Raw genomic sequence first — 17745 nt, forward strand, 5'->3', positions numbered from 1 at the left:
TGGGACCCACATGATTTTCTTGCCAATTTGTTTCGAGCGAAAAAGTGCGTCGAGGTTAATGGCGTTCAGAAAGCATCAAAAACACCCTGAGAATCCGCTTTCGATCTTTTTTGCGTGCCAAAACTTTCCGCAGCCCGTTTGAGGGTCAAAACGGCTGAATTTGAGCCCGAAAAATTGGCGCCGCCTATTCACCGCCCATTATGGTTTCTGGGGCTTTCCGAAATGGTGCTATGGGCGACGTAGTTCCTCACGGTTCAAAAGTTATGAGGTTTCCAAGTTTAGACTCGTCTTAGGATGCATTAAAAAAAATTAAAAAATAAAAAGGGGTGCAACACGAGGACTTCCCGGGAGGTCACCCATCCTAGTACTACTCTCGCCCAAGCACGCTTAACTGCGGAGTTCTGATGGGATCCGGTGCATTAGTGCTGGTATGATCGCACCCGTCAGTACATCACTCTCGTTTCTACATATCCTTTTCGCAGCCTGTGAGGCCGTGGGACCCACATGATTTTCTTGCCAATTTGTTTCGAGCGAAAAAGTGCGTCGAGGTTAATGGCGTTCAGAAAGCATCAAAAACACCCTGAGAATCCGCTTTCGATCTTTTTTGCGTGCCAAAACTTTCCGCAGCCCGTTTGAGGGTCAAAACGGCTGAATTTGAGCCCGAAAAATTGGCGCCGCCTATTCACCGCCCATTATGGTTTCTGGGGCTTTCCGAAATGGTGCTATGGGCGACGTAGTTCCTCACGGTTCAAAAGTTATGAGGTTTCCAAGTTTAGACTCGTCTTAGGATGCATTAAAAAAAATTAAAAAATAAAAAGGGGTGCAACACGAGGACTTCCCGGGAGGTCACCCATCCTAGTACTACTCTCGCCCAAGCACGCTTAACTGCGGAGTTCTGATGGGATCCGGTGCATTAGTGCTGGTATGATCGCACCCGTCAGTACATCACTCTCGTTTCTACATATCCTTTTCGCAGCCTGTGAGGCCGTGGGACCCACATGATTTTCTTGCCAATTTGTTTCGAGCGAAAAAGTGCGTCGAGGTTAATGGCGTTCAGAAAGCATCAAAAACACCCTGAGAATCCGCTTTCGATCTTTTTTGCGTGCCAAAACTTTCCGCAGCCCGTTTGAGGGTCAAAACGGCTGAATTTGAGCCCGAAAAATTGGCGCCGCCTATTCACCGCCCATTATGGTTTCTGGGGCTTTCCGAAATGGTGCTATGGGCGACGTAGTTCCTCACGGTTCAAAAGTTATGAGGTTTCCAAGTTTAGACTCGTCTTAGGATGCATTAAAAAAAATTAAAAAATAAAAAGGGGTGCAACACGAGGACTTCCCGGGAGGTCACCCATCCTAGTACTACTCTCGCCCAAGCACGCTTAACTGCGGAGTTCTGATGGGATCCGGTGCATTAGTGCTGGTATGATCGCACCCGTCAGTACATCACTCTCGTTTCTACATATCCTTTTCGCAGCCTGTGAGGCCGTGGGACCCACATGATTTTCTTGCCAATTTGTTTCGAGCGAAAAAGTGCGTCGAGGTTAATGGCGTTCAGAAAGCATCAAAAACACCCTGAGAATCCGCTTTCGATCTTTTTTGCGTGCCAAAACTTTCCGCAGCCCGTTTGAGGGTCAAAACGGCTGAATTTGAGCCCGAAAAATTGGCGCCGCCTATTCACCGCCCATTATGGTTTCTGGGGCTTTCCGAAATGGTGCTATGGGCGACGTAGTTCCTCACGGTTCAAAAGTTATGAGGTTTCCAAGTTTAGACTCGTCTTAGGATGCATTAAAAAAAATTAAAAAATAAAAAGGGGTGCAACACGAGGACTTCCCGGGAGGTCACCCATCCTAGTACTACTCTCGCCCAAGCACGCTTAACTGCGGAGTTCTGATGGGATCCGGTGCATTAGTGCTGGTATGATCGCACCCGTCAGTACATCACTCTCGTTTCTACATATCCTTTTCGCAGCCTGTGAGGCCGTGGGACCCACATGATTTTCTTGCCAATTTGTTTCGAGCGAAAAAGTGCGTCGAGGTTAATGGCGTTCAGAAAGCATCAAAAACACCCTGAGAATCCGCTTTCGATCTTTTTTGCGTGCCAAAACTTTCCGCAGCCCGTTTGAGGGTCAAAACGGCTGAATTTGAGCCCGAAAAATTGGCGCCGCCTATTCACCGCCCATTATGGTTTCTGGGGCTTTCCGAAATGGTGCTATGGGCGACGTAGTTCCTCACGGTTCAAAAGTTATGAGGTTTCCAAGTTTAGACTCGTCTTAGGATGCATTAAAAAAAATTAAAAAATAAAAAGGGGTGCAACACGAGGACTTCCCGGGAGGTCACCCATCCTAGTACTACTCTCGCCCAAGCACGCTTAACTGCGGAGTTCTGATGGGATCCGGTGCATTAGTGCTGGTATGATCGCACCCGTCAGTACATCACTCTCGTTTCTACATATCCTTTTCGCAGCCTGTGAGGCCGTGGGACCCACATGATTTTCTTGCCAATTTGTTTCGAGCGAAAAAGTGCGTCGAGGTTAATGGCGTTCAGAAAGCATCAAAAACACCCTGAGAATCCGCTTTCGATCTTTTTTGCGTGCCAAAACTTTCCGCAGCCCGTTTGAGGGTCAAAACGGCTGAATTTGAGCCCGAAAAATTGGCGCCGCCTATTCACCGCCCATTATGGTTTCTGGGGCTTTCCGAAATGGTGCTATGGGCGACGTAGTTCCTCACGGTTCAAAAGTTATGAGGTTTCCAAGTTTAGACTCGTCTTAGGATGCATTAAAAAAATTAAAAAATAAAAAGGGGTGCAACACGAGGACTTCCCGGGAGGTCACCCATCCTAGTACTACTCTCGCCCAAGCACGCTTAACTGCGGAGTTCTGATGGGATCCGGTGCATTAGTGCTGGTATGATCGCACCCGTCAGTACATCACTCTCGTTTCTACATATCCTTTTCGCAGCCTGTGAGGCCGTGGGACCCACATGATTTTCTTGCCAATTTGTTTCGAGCGAAAAAGTGCGTCGAGGTTAATGGCGTTCAGAAAGCATCAAAAACACCCTGAGAATCCGCTTTCGATCTTTTTTGCGTGCCAAAACTTTCCGCAGCCCGTTTGAGGGTCAAAACGGCTGAATTTGAGCCCGAAAAATTGGCGCCGCCTATTCACCGCCCATTATGGTTTCTGGGGCTTTCCGAAATGGTGCTATGGGCGACGTAGTTCCTCACGGTTCAAAAGTTATGAGGTTTCCAAGTTTAGACTCGTCTTAGGATGCATTAAAAAAAATTAAAAAATAAAAAGGGGTGCAACACGAGGACTTCCCGGGAGGTCACCCATCCTAGTACTACTCTCGCCCAAGCACGCTTAACTGCGGAGTTCTGATGGGATCCGGTGCATTAGTGCTGGTATGATCGCACCCGTCAGTACATCACTCTCGTTTCTACATATCCTTTTCGCAGCCTGTGAGGCCGTGGGACCCACATGATTTTCTTGCCAATTTGTTTCGAGCGAAAAAGTGCGTCGAGGTTAATGGCGTTCAGAAAGCATCAAAAACACCCTGAGAATCCGCTTTCGATCTTTTTTGCGTGCCAAAACTTTCCGCAGCCCGTTTGAGGGTCAAAACGGCTGAATTTGAGCCCGAAAAATTGGCGCCGCCTATTCACCGCCCATTATGGTTTCTGGGGCTTTCCGAAATGGTGCTATGGGCGACGTAGTTCCTCACGGTTCAAAAGTTATGAGGTTTCCAAGTTTAGACTCGTCTTAGGATGCATTAAAAAAAATTAAAAAATAAAAAGGGGTGCAACACGAGGACTTCCCGGGAGGTCACCCATCCTAGTACTACTCTCGCCCAAGCACGCTTAACTGCGGAGTTCTGATGGGATCCGGTGCATTAGTGCTGGTATGATCGCACCCGTCAGTACATCACTCTCGTTTCTACATATCCTTTTCGCAGCCTGTGAGGCCGTGGGACCCACATGATTTTCTTGCCAATTTGTTTCGAGCGAAAAAGTGCGTCGAGGTTAATGGCGTTCAGAAAGCATCAAAAACACCCTGAGAATCCGCTTTCGATCTTTTTTGCGTGCCAAAACTTTCCGCAGCCCGTTTGAGGGTCAAAACGGCTGAATTTGAGCCCGAAAAATTGGCGCCGCCTATTCACCGCCCATTATGGTTTCTGGGGCTTTCCGAAATGGTGCTATGGGCGACGTAGTTCCTCACGGTTCAAAAGTTATGAGGTTTCCAAGTTTAGACTCGTCTTAGGATGCATTAAAAAAAATTAAAAAATAAAAAGGGGTGCAACACGAGGACTTCCCGGGAGGTCACCCATCCTAGTACTACTCTCGCCCAAGCACGCTTAACTGCGGAGTTCTGATGGGATCCGGTGCATTAGTGCTGGTATGATCGCACCCGTCAGTACATCACTCTCGTTTCTACATATCCTTTTCGCAGCCTGTGAGGCCGTGGGACCCACATGATTTTCTTGCCAATTTGTTTCGAGCGAAAAAGTGCGTCGAGGTTAATGGCGTTCAGAAAGCATCAAAAACACCCTGAGAATCCGCTTTCGATCTTTTTTGCGTGCCAAAACTTTCCGCAGCCCGTTTGAGGGTCAAAACGGCTGAATTTGAGCCCGAAAAATTGGCGCCGCCTATTCACCGCCCATTATGGTTTCTGGGGCTTTCCGAAATGGTGCTATGGGCGACGTAGTTCCTCACGGTTCAAAAGTTATGAGGTTTCCAAGTTTAGACTCGTCTTAGGATGCATTAAAAAAAATTAAAAAATAAAAAGGGGTGCAACACGAGGACTTCCCGGGAGGTCACCCATCCTAGTACTACTCTCGCCCAAGCACGCTTAACTGCGGAGTTCTGATGGGATCCGGTGCATTAGTGCTGGTATGATCGCACCCGTCAGTACATCACTCTCGTTTCTACATATCCTTTTCGCAGCCTGTGAGGCCGTGGGACCCACATGATTTTCTTGCCAATTTGTTTCGAGCGAAAAAGTGCGTCGAGGTTAATGGCGTTCAGAAAGCATCAAAAACACCCTGAGAATCCGCTTTCGATCTTTTTTGCGTGCCAAAACTTTCCGCAGCCCGTTTGAGGGTCAAAACGGCTGAATTTGAGCCCGAAAAATTGGCGCCGCCTATTCACCGCCCATTATGGTTTCTGGGGCTTTCCGAAATGGTGCTATGGGCGACGTAGTTCCTCACGGTTCAAAAGTTATGAGGTTTCCAAGTTTAGACTCGTCTTAGGATGCATTAAAAAAAATTAAAAAATAAAAAGGGGTGCAACACGAGGACTTCCCGGGAGGTCACCCATCCTAGTACTACTCTCGCCCAAGCACGCTTAACTGCGGAGTTCTGATGGGATCCGGTGCATTAGTGCTGGTATGATCGCACCCGTCAGTACATCACTCTCGTTTCTACATATCCTTTTCGCAGCCTGTGAGGCCGTGGGACCCACATGATTTTCTTGCCAATTTGTTTCGAGCGAAAAAGTGCGTCGAGGTTAATGGCGTTCAGAAAGCATCAAAAACACCCTGAGAATCCGCTTTCGATCTTTTTTGCGTGCCAAAACTTTCCGCAGCCCGTTTGAGGGTCAAAACGGCTGAATTTGAGCCCGAAAAATTGGCGCCGCCTATTCACCGCCCATTATGGTTTCTGGGGCTTTCCGAAATGGTGCTATGGGCGACGTAGTTCCTCACGGTTCAAAAGTTATGAGGTTTCCAAGTTTAGACTCGTCTTAGGATGCATTAAAAAAAATTAAAAAATAAAAAGGGGTGCAACACGAGGACTTCCCGGGAGGTCACCCATCCTAGTACTACTCTCGCCCAAGCACGCTTAACTGCGGAGTTCTGATGGGATCCGGTGCATTAGTGCTGGTATGATCGCACCCGTCAGTACATCACTCTCGTTTCTACATATCCTTTTCGCAGCCTGTGAGGCCGTGGGACCCACATGATTTTCTTGCCAATTTGTTTCGAGCGAAAAAGTGCGTCGAGGTTAATGGCGTTCAGAAAGCATCAAAAACACCCTGAGAATCCGCTTTCGATCTTTTTTGCGTGCCAAAACTTTCCGCAGCCCGTTTGAGGGTCAAAACGGCTGAATTTGAGCCCGAAAAATTGGCGCCGCCTATTCACCGCCCATTATGGTTTCTGGGGCTTTCCGAAATGGTGCTATGGGCGACGTAGTTCCTCACGGTTCAAAAGTTATGAGGTTTCCAAGTTTAGACTCGTCTTAGGATGCATTAAAAAAAATTAAAAAATAAAAAGGGGTGCAACACGAGGACTTCCCGGGAGGTCACCCATCCTAGTACTACTCTCGCCCAAGCACGCTTAACTGCGGAGTTCTGATGGGATCCGGTGCATTAGTGCTGGTATGATCGCACCCGTCAGTACATCACTCTCGTTTCTACATATCCTTTTCGCAGCCTGTGAGGCCGTGGGACCCACATGATTTTCTTGCCAATTTGTTTCGAGCGAAAAAGTGCGTCGAGGTTAATGGCGTTCAGAAAGCATCAAAAACACCCTGAGAATCCGCTTTCGATCTTTTTTGCGTGCCAAAACTTTCCGCAGCCCGTTTGAGGGTCAAAACGGCTGAATTTGAGCCCGAAAAATTGGCGCCGCCTATTCACCGCCCATTATGGTTTCTGGGGCTTTCCGAAATGGTGCTATGGGCGACGTAGTTCCTCACGGTTCAAAAGTTATGAGGTTTCCAAGTTTAGACTCGTCTTAGGATGCATTAAAAAAAATTAAAAAATAAAAAGGGGTGCAACACGAGGACTTCCCGGGAGGTCACCCATCCTAGTACTACTCTCGCCCAAGCACGCTTAACTGCGGAGTTCTGATGGGATCCGGTGCATTAGTGCTGGTATGATCGCACCCGTCAGTACATCACTCTCGTTTCTACATATCCTTTTCGCAGCCTGTGAGGCCGTGGGACCCACATGATTTTCTTGCCAATTTGTTTCGAGCGAAAAAGTGCGTCGAGGTTAATGGCGTTCAGAAAGCATCAAAAACACCCTGAGAATCCGCTTTCGATCTTTTTTGCGTGCCAAAACTTTCCGCAGCCCGTTTGAGGGTCAAAACGGCTGAATTTGAGCCCGAAAAATTGGCGCCGCCTATTCACCGCCCATTATGGTTTCTGGGGCTTTCCGAAATGGTGCTATGGGCGACGTAGTTCCTCACGGTTCAAAAGTTATGAGGTTTCCAAGTTTAGACTCGTCTTAGGATGCATTAAAAAAAATTAAAAAATAAAAAGGGGTGCAACACGAGGACTTCCCGGGAGGTCACCCATCCTAGTACTACTCTCGCCCAAGCACGCTTAACTGCGGAGTTCTGATGGGATCCGGTGCATTAGTGCTGGTATGATCGCACCCGTCAGTACATCACTCTCGTTTCTACATATCCTTTTCGCAGCCTGTGAGGCCGTGGGACCCACATGATTTTCTTGCCAATTTGTTTCGAGCGAAAAAGTGCGTCGAGGTTAATGGCGTTCAGAAAGCATCAAAAACACCCTGAGAATCCGCTTTCGATCTTTTTTGCGTGCCAAAACTTTCCGCAGCCCGTTTGAGGGTCAAAACGGCTGAATTTGAGCCCGAAAAATTGGCGCCGCCTATTCACCGCCCATTATGGTTTCTGGGGCTTTCCGAAATGGTGCTATGGGCGACGTAGTTCCTCACGGTTCAAAAGTTATGAGGTTTCCAAGTTTAGACTCGTCTTAGGATGCATTAAAAAAAATTAAAAAATAAAAAGGGGTGCAACACGAGGACTTCCCGGGAGGTCACCCATCCTAGTACTACTCTCGCCCAAGCACGCTTAACTGCGGAGTTCTGATGGGATCCGGTGCATTAGTGCTGGTATGATCGCACCCGTCAGTACATCACTCTCGTTTCTACATATCCTTTTCGCAGCCTGTGAGGCCGTGGGACCCACATGATTTTCTTGCCAATTTGTTTCGAGCGAAAAAGTGCGTCGAGGTTAATGGCGTTCAGAAAGCATCAAAAACACCCTGAGAATCCGCTTTCGATCTTTTTTGCGTGCCAAAACTTTCCGCAGCCCGTTTGAGGGTCAAAACGGCTGAATTTGAGCCCGAAAAATTGGCGCCGCCTATTCACCGCCCATTATGGTTTCTGGGGCTTTCCGAAATGGTGCTATGGGCGACGTAGTTCCTCACGGTTCAAAAGTTATGAGGTTTCCAAGTTTAGACTCGTCTTAGGATGCATTAAAAAAAATTAAAAAATAAAAAGGGGTGCAACACGAGGACTTCCCGGGAGGTCACCCATCCTAGTACTACTCTCGCCCAAGCACGCTTAACTGCGGAGTTCTGATGGGATCCGGTGCATTAGTGCTGGTATGATCGCACCCGTCAGTACATCACTCTCGTTTCTACATATCCTTTTCGCAGCCTGTGAGGCCGTGGGACCCACATGATTTTCTTGCCAATTTGTTTCGAGCGAAAAAGTGCGTCGAGGTTAATGGCGTTCAGAAAGCATCAAAAACACCCTGAGAATCCGCTTTCGATCTTTTTTGCGTGCCAAAACTTTCCGCAGCCCGTTTGAGGGTCAAAACGGCTGAATTTGAGCCCGAAAAATTGGCGCCGCCTATTCACCGCCCATTATGGTTTCTGGGGCTTTCCGAAATGGTGCTATGGGCGACGTAGTTCCTCACGGTTCAAAAGTTATGAGGTTTCCAAGTTTAGACTCGTCTTAGGATGCATTAAAAAAAATTAAAAAATAAAAAGGGGTGCAACACGAGGACTTCCCGGGAGGTCACCCATCCTAGTACTACTCTCGCCCAAGCACGCTTAACTGCGGAGTTCTGATGGGATCCGGTGCATTAGTGCTGGTATGATCGCACCCGTCAGTACATCACTCTCGTTTCTACATATCCTTTTCGCAGCCTGTGAGGCCGTGGGACCCACATGATTTTCTTGCCAATTTGTTTCGAGCGAAAAAGTGCGTCGAGGTTAATGGCGTTCAGAAAGCATCAAAAACACCCTGAGAATCCGCTTTCGATCTTTTTTGCGTGCCAAAACTTTCCGCAGCCCGTTTGAGGGTCAAAACGGCTGAATTTGAGCCCGAAAAATTGGCGCCGCCTATTCACCGCCCATTATGGTTTCTGGGGCTTTCCGAAATGGTGCTATGGGCGACGTAGTTCCTCACGGTTCAAAAGTTATGAGGTTTCCAAGTTTAGACTCGTCTTAGGATGCATTAAAAAAAATTAAAAAATAAAAAGGGGTGCAACACGAGGACTTCCCGGGAGGTCACCCATCCTAGTACTACTCTCGCCCAAGCACGCTTAACTGCGGAGTTCTGATGGGATCCGGTGCATTAGTGCTGGTATGATCGCACCCGTCAGTACATCACTCTCGTTTCTACATATCCTTTTCGCAGCCTGTGAGGCCGTGGGACCCACATGATTTTCTTGCCAATTTGTTTCGAGCGAAAAAGTGCGTCGAGGTTAATGGCGTTCAGAAAGCATCAAAAACACCCTGAGAATCCGCTTTCGATCTTTTTTGCGTGCCAAAACTTTCCGCAGCCCGTTTGAGGGTCAAAACGGCTGAATTTGAGCCCGAAAAATTGGCGCCGCCTATTCACCGCCCATTATGGTTTCTGGGGCTTTCCGAAATGGTGCTATGGGCGACGTAGTTCCTCACGGTTCAAAAGTTATGAGGTTTCCAAGTTTAGACTCGTCTTAGGATGCATTAAAAAAAAAAAAATAAAAAGGGGTGCAACACGAGGACTTCCCGGGAGGTCACCCATCCTAGTACTACTCTCGCCCAAGCACGCTTAACTGCGGAGTTCTGATGGGATCCGGTGCATTAGTGCTGGTATGATCGCACCCGTCAGTACATCACTCTCGTTTCTACATATCCTTTTCGCAGCCTGTGAGGCCGTGGGACCCACATGATTTTCTTGCCAATTTGTTTCGAGCGAAAAAGTGCGTCGAGGTTAATGGCGTTCAGAAAGCATCAAAAACACCCTGAGAATCCGCTTTCGATCTTTTTTGCGTGCCAAAACTTTCCGCAGCCCGTTTGAGGGTCAAAACGGCTGAATTTGAGCCCGAAAAATTGGCGCCGCCTATTCACCGCCCATTATGGTTTCTGGGGCTTTCCGAAATGGTGCTATGGGCGACGTAGTTCCTCACGGTTCAAAAGTTATGAGGTTTCCAAGTTTAGACTCGTCTTAGGATGCATTAAAAAAAATTAAAAAATAAAAAGGGGTGCAACACGAGGACTTCCCGGGAGGTCACCCATCCTAGTACTACTCTCGCCCAAGCACGCTTAACTGCGGAGTTCTGATGGGATCCGGTGCATTAGTGCTGGTATGATCGCACCCGTCAGTACATCACTCTCGTTTCTACATATCCTTTTCGCAGCCTGTGAGGCCGTGGGACCCACATGATTTTCTTGCCAATTTGTTTCGAGCGAAAAAGTGCGTCGAGGTTAATGGCGTTCAGAAAGCATCAAAAACACCCTGAGAATCCGCTTTCGATCTTTTTTGCGTGCCAAAACTTTCCGCAGCCCGTTTGAGGGTCAAAACGGCTGAATTTGAGCCCGAAAAATTGGCGCCGCCTATTCACCGCCCATTATGGTTTCTGGGGCTTTCCGAAATGGTGCTATGGGCGACGTAGTTCCTCACGGTTCAAAAGTTATGAGGTTTCCAAGTTTAGACTCGTCTTAGGATGCATTAAAAAAAATTAAAAAATAAAAAGGGGTGCAACACGAGGACTTCCCGGGAGGTCACCCATCCTAGTACTACTCTCGCCCAAGCACGCTTAACTGCGGAGTTCTGATGGGATCCGGTGCATTAGTGCTGGTATGATCGCACCCGTCAGTACATCACTCTCGTTTCTACATATCCTTTTCGCAGCCTGTGAGGCCGTGGGACCCACATGATTTTCTTGCCAATTTGTTTCGAGCGAAAAAGTGCGTCGAGGTTAATGGCGTTCAGAAAGCATCAAAAACACCCTGAGAATCCGCTTTCGATCTTTTTTGCGTGCCAAAACTTTCCGCAGCCCGTTTGAGGGTCAAAACGGCTGAATTTGAGCCCGAAAAATTGGCGCCGCCTATTCACCGCCCATTATGGTTTCTGGGGCTTTCCGAAATGGTGCTATGGGCGACGTAGTTCCTCACGGTTCAAAAGTTATGAGGTTTCCAAGTTTAGACTCGTCTTAGGATGCATTAAAAAAAATTAAAAAATAAAAAGGGGTGCAACACGAGGACTTCCCGGGAGGTCACCCATCCTAGTACTACTCTCGCCCAAGCACGCTTAACTGCGGAGTTCTGATGGGATCCGGTGCATTAGTGCTGGTATGATCGCACCCGTCAGTACATCACTCTCGTTTCTACATATCCTTTTCGCAGCCTGTGAGGCCGTGGGACCCACATGATTTTCTTGCCAATTTGTTTCGAGCGAAAAAGTGCGTCGAGGTTAATGGCGTTCAGAAAGCATCAAAAACACCCTGAGAATCCGCTTTCGATCTTTTTTGCGTGCCAAAACTTTCCGCAGCCCGTTTGAGGGTCAAAACGGCTGAATTTGAGCCCGAAAAATTGGCGCCGCCTATTCACCGCCCATTATGGTTTCTGGGGCTTTCCGAAATGGTGCTATGGGCGACGTAGTTCCTCACGGTTCAAAAGTTATGAGGTTTCCAAGTTTAGACTCGTCTTAGGATGCATTAAAAAAAATTAAAAAATAAAAAGGGGTGCAACACGAGGACTTCCCGGGAGGTCACCCATCCTAGTACTACTCTCGCCCAAGCACGCTTAACTGCGGAGTTCTGATGGGATCCGGTGCATTAGTGCTGGTATGATCGCACCCGTCAGTACATCACTCTCGTTTCTACATATCCTTTTCGCAGCCTGTGAGGCCGTGGGACCCACATGATTTTCTTGCCAATTTGTTTCGAGCGAAAAAGTGCGTCGAGGTTAATGGCGTTCAGAAAGCATCAAAAACACCCTGAGAATCCGCTTTCGATCTTTTTTGCGTGCCAAAACTTTCCGCAGCCCGTTTGAGGGTCAAAACGGCTGAATTTGAGCCCGAAAAATTGGCGCCGCCTATTCACCGCCCATTATGGTTTCTGGGGCTTTCCGAAATGGTGCTATGGGCGACGTAGTTCCTCACGGTTCAAAAGTTATGAGGTTTCCAAGTTTAGACTCGTCTTAGGATGCATTAAAAAAAATTAAAAAATAAAAAGGGGTGCAACACGAGGACTTCCCGGGAGGTCACCCATCCTAGTACTACTCTCGCCCAAGCACGCTTAACTGCGGAGTTCTGATGGGATCCGGTGCATTAGTGCTGGTATGATCGCACCCGTCAGTACATCACTCTCGTTTCTACATATCCTTTTCGCAGCCTGTGAGGCCGTGGGACCCACATGATTTTCTTGCCAATTTGTTTCGAGCGAAAAAGTGCGTCGAGGTTAATGGCGTTCAGAAAGCATCAAAAACACCCTGAGAATCCGCTTTCGATCTTTTTTGCGTGCCAAAACTTTCCGCAGCCCGTTTGAGGGTCAAAACGGCTGAATTTGAGCCCGAAAAATTGGCGCCGCCTATTCACCGCCCATTATGGTTTCTGGGGCTTTCCGAAATGGTGCTATGGGCGACGTAGTTCCTCACGGTTCAAAAGTTATGAGGTTTCCAAGTTTAGACTCGTCTTAGGATGCATTAAAAAAATTAAAAAATAAAAAGGGGTGCAACACGAGGACTTCCCGGGAGGTCACCCATCCTAGTACTACTCTCGCCCAAGCACGCTTAACTGCGGAGTTCTGATGGGATCCGGTGCATTAGTGCTGGTATGATCGCACCCGTCAGTACATCACTCTCGTTTCTACATATCCTTTTCGCAGCCTGTGAGGCCGTGGGACCCACATGATTTTCTTGCCAATTTGTTTCGAGCGAAAAAGTGCGTCGAGGTTAATGGCGTTCAGAAAGCATCAAAAACACCCTGAGAATCCGCTTTCGATCTTTTTTGCGTGCCAAAACTTTCCGCAGCCCGTTTGAGGGTCAAAACGGCTGAATTTGAGCCCGAAAAATTGGCGCCGCCTATTCACCGCCCATTATGGTTTCTGGGGCTTTCCGAAATGGTGCTATGGGCGACGTAGTTCCTCACGGTTCAAAAGTTATGAGGTTTCCAAGTTTAGACTCGTCTTAGGATGCATTAAAAAAAATTAAAAAATAAAAAGGGGTGCAACACGAGGACTTCCCGGGAGGTCACCCATCCTAGTACTACTCTCGCCCAAGCACGCTTAACTGCGGAGTTCTGATGGGATCCGGTGCATTAGTGCTGGTATGATCGCACCCGTCAGTACATCACTCTCGTTTCTACATATCCTTTTCGCAGCCTGTGAGGCCGTGGGACCCACATGATTTTCTTGCCAATTTGTTTCGAGCGAAAAAGTGCGTCGAGGTTAATGGCGTTCAGAAAGCATCAAAAACACCCTGAGAATCCGCTTTCGATCTTTTTTGCGTGCCAAAACTTTCCGCAGCCCGTTTGAGGGTCAAAACGGCTGAATTTGAGCCCGAAAAATTGGCGCCGCCTATTCACCGCCCATTATGGTTTCTGGGGCTTTCCGAAATGGTGCTATGGGCGACGTAGTTCCTCACGGTTCAAAAGTTATGAGGTTTCCAAGTTTAGACTCGTCTTAGGATGCATTAAAAAAAATTAAAAAATAAAAAAGGGGTGCAACACGAGGACTTCCCGGGAGGTCACCCATCCTAGTACTACTCTCGCCCAAGCACGCTTAACTGCGGAGTTCTGATGGGATCCGGTGCATTAGTGCTGGTATGATCGCACCCGTCAGTACATCACTCTCGTTTCTACATATCCTTTTCGCAGCCTGTGAGGCCGTGGGACCCACATGATTTTCTTGCCAATTTGTTTCGAGCGAAAAAGTGCGTCGAGGTTAATGGCGTTCAGAAAGCATCAAAAACACCCTGAGAATCCGCTTTCGATCTTTTTTGCGTGCCAAAACTTTCCGCAGCCCGTTTGAGGGTCAAAACGGCTGAATTTGAGCCCGAAAAATTGGCGCCGCCTATTCACCGCCCATTATGGTTTCTGGGGCTTTCCGAAATGGTGCTATGGGCGACGTAGTTCCTCACGGTTCAAAAGTTATGAGGTTTCCAAGTTTAGACTCGTCTTAGGATGCATTAAAAAAAATTAAAAAATAAAAAGGGGTGCAACACGAGGACTTCCCGGGAGGTCACCCATCCTAGTACTACTCTCGCCCAAGCACGCTTAACTGCGGAGTTCTGATGGGATCCGGTGCATTAGTGCTGGTATGATCGCACCCGTCAGTACATCACTCTCGTTTCTACATATCCTTTTCGCAGCCTGTGAGGCCGTGGGACCCACATGATTTTCTTGCCAATTTGTTTCGAGCGAAAAAGTGCGTCGAGGTTAATGGCGTTCAGAAAGCATCAAAAACACCCTGAGAATCCGCTTTCGATCTTTTTTGCGTGCCAAAACTTTCCGCAGCCCGTTTGAGGGTCAAAACGGCTGAATTTGAGCCCGAAAAATTGGCGCCGCCTATTCACCGCCCATTATGGTTTCTGGGGCTTTCCGAAATGGTGCTATGGGCGACGTAGTTCCTCACGGTTCAAAAGTTATGAGGTTTCCAAGTTTAGACTCGTCTTAGGATGCATTAAAAAAAATTAAAAAATAAAAGGGGTGCAACACGAGGACTTCCCGGGAGGTCACCCATCCTAGTACTACTCTCGCCCAAGCACGCTTAACTGCGGAGTTCTGATGGGATCCGGTGCATTAGTGCTGGTATGATCGCACCCGTCAGTACATCACTCTCGTTTCTACATATCCTTTTCGCAGCCTGTGAGGCCGTGGGACCCACATGATTTTCTTGCCAATTTGTTTCGAGCGAAAAAGTGCGTCGAGGTTAATGGCGTTCAGAAAGCATCAAAAACACCCTGAGAATCCGCTTTCGATCTTTTTTGCGTGCCAAAACTTTCCGCAGCCCGTTTGAGGGTCAAAACGGCTGAATTTGAGCCCGAAAAATTGGCGCCGCCTATTCACCGCCCATTATGGTTTCTGGGGCTTTCCGAAATGGTGCTATGGGCGACGTAGTTCCTCACGGTTCAAAAGTTATGAGGTTTCCAAGTTTAGACTCGTCTTAGGATGCATTAAAAAAAATTAAAAAATAAAAAGGGGTGCAACACGAGGACTTCCCGGGAGGTCACCCATCCTAGTACTACTCTCGCCCAAGCACGCTTAACTGCGGAGTTCTGATGGGATCCGGTGCATTAGTGCTGGTATGATCGCACCCGTCAGTACATCACTCTCGTTTCTACATATCCTTTTCGCAGCCTGTGAGGCCGTGGGACCCACATGATTTTCTTGCCAATTTGTTTCGAGCGAAAAAGTGCGTCGAGGTTAATGGCGTTCAGAAAGCATCAAAAAACACCCTGAGAATCCGCTTTCGATCTTTTTGCCAAAACTTTCCGCAGCCCGTTTGAGGGTCAAAACGCTGAATTTGAGCCCGAAAAATTGGCGCCGCCTATTCACCGCCCATTATGGTTTCTGGGGCTTTCCGAAATGGTGCTATGGGCGACGTAGTTCCTCACGGTTCAGTTATGAGGTTTCCAAGTTTAGACTCGTTTAGGATGCATTAAAAAAAATTAAAAATAAAAAGGGTGCAGGAGGACTTCCCGGGAGGTCACCCATCCTAGTACTACTCTCGCCCAAGCACGCTTAACTGCGGAGTTCTGATGGGATCCGAAGTGCTGGTTGATCGCACCCGTCAGTACATCACTCTCGTTTCTACAAAATTGGCGCCGCCTATTCACCGCCCATTATGGTTTCTGGGGCTTTCCGAAATGGTGCTATGGGCGACGTAGTTCCTCACGGTTCAAAAGTTATGAGGTTTCCAAGTTTAGACTCGTCTTAGGATGCATTAAAAAAAATTAAAAAATAAAAAGGGGTGCAACACGAGGACTTCCCGGGAGGTCACCCATCCTAGTACTACTCTCGCCCAAGCACGCTTAACTGCGGAGTTCTGATGGGATCCGGTGCATTAGTGCTGGTATGATCGCACCCGTCAGTACATCACTCTCGTTTCTACATATCCTTTTCGCAGCCTGTGAGGCCGTGGGACCCACATGATTTTCTTGCCAATTTGTTTCGAGCGAAAAAGTGCGTCGAGGTTAATGGCGTTCAGAAAGCATCAAAAACACCCTGAGAATCCGCTTTCGATCTTTTTTGCGTGCCAAAACTTTCCGCAGCCCGTTTGAGGGTCAAAACGGCTGAATTTGAGCCCGAAAAATTGGCGCCGCCTATTCACCGCCCATTATGGTTTCTGGGGCTTTCCGAAATGGTGCTATGGGCGACGTAGTTCCTCACGGTTCAAAAGTTATGAGGTTTCCAAGTTTAGACTCGTCTTAGGATGCATTAAAAAAATTAAAAAATAAAAAGGGGTGCAACACGAGGACTTCCGGGAGGTCACCCATCCTAGTACTACTCTCGCCCAAGCACGCTTAACTGCGGAGTTCTGATGGGATCCGGTGCATTAGTGCTGGTATGATCGCACCCGTCAGTACATCACTCTCGTTTCTACATATCCTTTTCGCAGCCTGTGAGGCCGTGGGACCCACATGATTTTCTTGCCAATTTGTTTCGAGCGAAAAAGTGCGTCGAGGTTAATGGCGTTCAGAAAGCATCAAAAACACCCTGAGAATCCGCTTTCGATCTTTTTTGCGTGCCAAAACTTTCCGCAGCCCGTTTGAGGGTCAAAACGGCTGAATTTGAGCCCGAAAAATTGGCGCCGCCTATTCACCGCCCATTATGGTTTCTGGGGCTTTCCGAAATGGTGCTATGGGCGACGTAGTTCCTCACGGTTCAAAAGTTATGAGGTTTCCAAGTTTAGACTCGTCTTAGGATGCATTAAAAAAAATTAAAAAATAAAAAGGGGTGCAACACGAGGACTTCCCGGGAGGTCACCCATCCTAGTACTACTCTCGCCCAAGCACGCTTAACTGCGGAGTTCTGATGGGATCCGGTGCATTAGTGCTGGTATGATCGCACCCGTCAGTACATCACTCTCGTTTCTACATATCCTTTTCGCAGCCTGTGAGGCCGTGGGACCCACATGATTTTCTTGCCAATTTGTTTCGAGCGAAAAAGTGCGTCGAGGTTAATGGCGTTCAGAAAGCATCAAAAACACCCTGAGAATCCGCTTTCGATCTTTTTTGCGTGCCAAAACTTTCCGCAGCCCGTTTGAGGGTCAAAACGGCTGAATTTGAGCCCGAAAAATTGGCGCCGCCTATTCACCGCCCATTATGGTTTCTGGGGCTTTCCGAAATGGTGCTATGGGCGACGTAGTTCCTCACGGTTCAAAAGTTATGAGGTTTCCAAGTTTAGACTCGTCTTAGGATGCATTAAAAAAAATTAAAAAATAAAAAGGGGTGCAACACGAGGACTTCCCGGGAGGTCACCCATCCTAGTACTACTCTCGCCCAAGCACGCTTAACTGCGGAGTTCTGATGGGATCCGGTGCATTAGTGCTGGTATGATCGCACCCGTCAGTACATCACTCTCGTTTCTACATATCCTTTTCGCAGCCTGTGAGGCCGTGGGACCCACATGATTTTCTTGCCAATTTGTTTCGAGCGAAAAAGTGCGTCGAGGTTAATGGCGTTCAGAAAGCATCAAAACACCCTGAGAATCCGCTTTCGATCTTTTTTGCGTGCCAAAACTTTCCGCAGCCCGTTTGAGGGTCAAAACGGGTGAATTTGAGCCCGAAAAAATTGGCGCCGCCT

General features: G+C 48.0%; 35 non-coding genes and 1 pseudogene across 35 annotated transcripts; all 36 read right to left on the bottom strand.

Moving 5' to 3' along the window:
- Window positions 1–323: 323 nt before the first annotated feature.
- LOC117130153 lies at window positions 324–442 on the bottom strand. The gene has a single exon (XR_004453613.1). It is a non-coding gene; the product is annotated as a 5S ribosomal RNA (ribosomal RNA).
- Window positions 443–817: 375 nt separating this feature from the next.
- LOC117130154 lies at window positions 818–936 on the bottom strand. The gene has a single exon (XR_004453614.1). It is a non-coding gene; the product is annotated as a 5S ribosomal RNA (ribosomal RNA).
- A 375-nt stretch (window positions 937–1311) lies between these two features.
- LOC117130155 lies at window positions 1312–1430 on the bottom strand. Its single transcript, XR_004453615.1, has one exon. It is a non-coding gene; the product is annotated as a 5S ribosomal RNA (ribosomal RNA).
- Window positions 1431–1805: 375 nt separating this feature from the next.
- On the bottom strand, window positions 1806–1924 carry LOC117130156. Its single transcript, XR_004453616.1, has one exon. It is a non-coding gene; the product is annotated as a 5S ribosomal RNA (ribosomal RNA).
- A 375-nt stretch (window positions 1925–2299) lies between these two features.
- LOC117130157 lies at window positions 2300–2418 on the bottom strand. Its single transcript, XR_004453617.1, has one exon. It is a non-coding gene; the product is annotated as a 5S ribosomal RNA (ribosomal RNA).
- Window positions 2419–2792: 374 nt separating this feature from the next.
- Window positions 2793–2911, bottom strand: LOC117130158. The gene has a single exon (XR_004453618.1). It is a non-coding gene; the product is annotated as a 5S ribosomal RNA (ribosomal RNA).
- Window positions 2912–3286: 375 nt separating this feature from the next.
- Window positions 3287–3405, bottom strand: LOC117130159. Its single transcript, XR_004453619.1, has one exon. It is a non-coding gene; the product is annotated as a 5S ribosomal RNA (ribosomal RNA).
- A 375-nt stretch (window positions 3406–3780) lies between these two features.
- Window positions 3781–3899, bottom strand: LOC117130160. Its single transcript, XR_004453620.1, has one exon. It is a non-coding gene; the product is annotated as a 5S ribosomal RNA (ribosomal RNA).
- Window positions 3900–4274: 375 nt separating this feature from the next.
- Window positions 4275–4393, bottom strand: LOC117130162. The gene has a single exon (XR_004453622.1). It is a non-coding gene; the product is annotated as a 5S ribosomal RNA (ribosomal RNA).
- A 375-nt stretch (window positions 4394–4768) lies between these two features.
- LOC117130163 lies at window positions 4769–4887 on the bottom strand. Its single transcript, XR_004453623.1, has one exon. It is a non-coding gene; the product is annotated as a 5S ribosomal RNA (ribosomal RNA).
- A 375-nt stretch (window positions 4888–5262) lies between these two features.
- LOC117130164 lies at window positions 5263–5381 on the bottom strand. Its single transcript, XR_004453624.1, has one exon. It is a non-coding gene; the product is annotated as a 5S ribosomal RNA (ribosomal RNA).
- Window positions 5382–5756: 375 nt separating this feature from the next.
- On the bottom strand, window positions 5757–5875 carry LOC117130165. Its single transcript, XR_004453625.1, has one exon. It is a non-coding gene; the product is annotated as a 5S ribosomal RNA (ribosomal RNA).
- Window positions 5876–6250: 375 nt separating this feature from the next.
- Window positions 6251–6369, bottom strand: LOC117130166. The gene has a single exon (XR_004453626.1). It is a non-coding gene; the product is annotated as a 5S ribosomal RNA (ribosomal RNA).
- A 375-nt stretch (window positions 6370–6744) lies between these two features.
- Window positions 6745–6863, bottom strand: LOC117130092. Its single transcript, XR_004453553.1, has one exon. It is a non-coding gene; the product is annotated as a 5S ribosomal RNA (ribosomal RNA).
- A 375-nt stretch (window positions 6864–7238) lies between these two features.
- LOC117130093 lies at window positions 7239–7357 on the bottom strand. Its single transcript, XR_004453554.1, has one exon. It is a non-coding gene; the product is annotated as a 5S ribosomal RNA (ribosomal RNA).
- Window positions 7358–7732: 375 nt separating this feature from the next.
- Window positions 7733–7851, bottom strand: LOC117130094. Its single transcript, XR_004453555.1, has one exon. It is a non-coding gene; the product is annotated as a 5S ribosomal RNA (ribosomal RNA).
- Window positions 7852–8226: 375 nt separating this feature from the next.
- Window positions 8227–8345, bottom strand: LOC117130095. Its single transcript, XR_004453556.1, has one exon. It is a non-coding gene; the product is annotated as a 5S ribosomal RNA (ribosomal RNA).
- Window positions 8346–8720: 375 nt separating this feature from the next.
- On the bottom strand, window positions 8721–8839 carry LOC117130096. The gene has a single exon (XR_004453557.1). It is a non-coding gene; the product is annotated as a 5S ribosomal RNA (ribosomal RNA).
- A 375-nt stretch (window positions 8840–9214) lies between these two features.
- Window positions 9215–9333, bottom strand: LOC117130098. The gene has a single exon (XR_004453559.1). It is a non-coding gene; the product is annotated as a 5S ribosomal RNA (ribosomal RNA).
- A 372-nt stretch (window positions 9334–9705) lies between these two features.
- On the bottom strand, window positions 9706–9824 carry LOC117130099. The gene has a single exon (XR_004453560.1). It is a non-coding gene; the product is annotated as a 5S ribosomal RNA (ribosomal RNA).
- A 375-nt stretch (window positions 9825–10199) lies between these two features.
- Window positions 10200–10318, bottom strand: LOC117130100. Its single transcript, XR_004453561.1, has one exon. It is a non-coding gene; the product is annotated as a 5S ribosomal RNA (ribosomal RNA).
- A 375-nt stretch (window positions 10319–10693) lies between these two features.
- On the bottom strand, window positions 10694–10812 carry LOC117130101. The gene has a single exon (XR_004453562.1). It is a non-coding gene; the product is annotated as a 5S ribosomal RNA (ribosomal RNA).
- Window positions 10813–11187: 375 nt separating this feature from the next.
- LOC117130102 lies at window positions 11188–11306 on the bottom strand. Its single transcript, XR_004453563.1, has one exon. It is a non-coding gene; the product is annotated as a 5S ribosomal RNA (ribosomal RNA).
- A 375-nt stretch (window positions 11307–11681) lies between these two features.
- On the bottom strand, window positions 11682–11800 carry LOC117130103. The gene has a single exon (XR_004453564.1). It is a non-coding gene; the product is annotated as a 5S ribosomal RNA (ribosomal RNA).
- Window positions 11801–12175: 375 nt separating this feature from the next.
- On the bottom strand, window positions 12176–12294 carry LOC117130104. The gene has a single exon (XR_004453565.1). It is a non-coding gene; the product is annotated as a 5S ribosomal RNA (ribosomal RNA).
- Window positions 12295–12668: 374 nt separating this feature from the next.
- LOC117130105 lies at window positions 12669–12787 on the bottom strand. The gene has a single exon (XR_004453566.1). It is a non-coding gene; the product is annotated as a 5S ribosomal RNA (ribosomal RNA).
- A 375-nt stretch (window positions 12788–13162) lies between these two features.
- On the bottom strand, window positions 13163–13281 carry LOC117130106. Its single transcript, XR_004453567.1, has one exon. It is a non-coding gene; the product is annotated as a 5S ribosomal RNA (ribosomal RNA).
- Window positions 13282–13657: 376 nt separating this feature from the next.
- Window positions 13658–13776, bottom strand: LOC117130107. Its single transcript, XR_004453568.1, has one exon. It is a non-coding gene; the product is annotated as a 5S ribosomal RNA (ribosomal RNA).
- A 375-nt stretch (window positions 13777–14151) lies between these two features.
- On the bottom strand, window positions 14152–14270 carry LOC117130109. The gene has a single exon (XR_004453570.1). It is a non-coding gene; the product is annotated as a 5S ribosomal RNA (ribosomal RNA).
- A 374-nt stretch (window positions 14271–14644) lies between these two features.
- LOC117130110 lies at window positions 14645–14763 on the bottom strand. The gene has a single exon (XR_004453571.1). It is a non-coding gene; the product is annotated as a 5S ribosomal RNA (ribosomal RNA).
- A 375-nt stretch (window positions 14764–15138) lies between these two features.
- Window positions 15139–15257, bottom strand: LOC117130111. The gene has a single exon (XR_004453572.1). It is a non-coding gene; the product is annotated as a 5S ribosomal RNA (ribosomal RNA).
- A 361-nt stretch (window positions 15258–15618) lies between these two features.
- LOC117130118 lies at window positions 15619–15733 on the bottom strand (annotated as a pseudogene).
- A 175-nt stretch (window positions 15734–15908) lies between these two features.
- On the bottom strand, window positions 15909–16027 carry LOC117130112. Its single transcript, XR_004453573.1, has one exon. It is a non-coding gene; the product is annotated as a 5S ribosomal RNA (ribosomal RNA).
- Window positions 16028–16401: 374 nt separating this feature from the next.
- Window positions 16402–16519, bottom strand: LOC117130117. The gene has a single exon (XR_004453578.1). It is a non-coding gene; the product is annotated as a 5S ribosomal RNA (ribosomal RNA).
- A 375-nt stretch (window positions 16520–16894) lies between these two features.
- LOC117130113 lies at window positions 16895–17013 on the bottom strand. The gene has a single exon (XR_004453574.1). It is a non-coding gene; the product is annotated as a 5S ribosomal RNA (ribosomal RNA).
- Window positions 17014–17388: 375 nt separating this feature from the next.
- Window positions 17389–17507, bottom strand: LOC117130114. Its single transcript, XR_004453575.1, has one exon. It is a non-coding gene; the product is annotated as a 5S ribosomal RNA (ribosomal RNA).
- Between the last annotated feature and the right edge of the window lie 238 nt (window positions 17508–17745).

The sequence above is a fragment of the Brassica rapa genome, unplaced genomic scaffold (assembly GCF_000309985.2).
Source record: "Brassica rapa cultivar Chiifu-401-42 unplaced genomic scaffold, CAAS_Brap_v3.01 Scaffold0338, whole genome shotgun sequence".
NCBI classification, from domain to species: domain Eukaryota; kingdom Viridiplantae; phylum Streptophyta; class Magnoliopsida; order Brassicales; family Brassicaceae; genus Brassica; species Brassica rapa.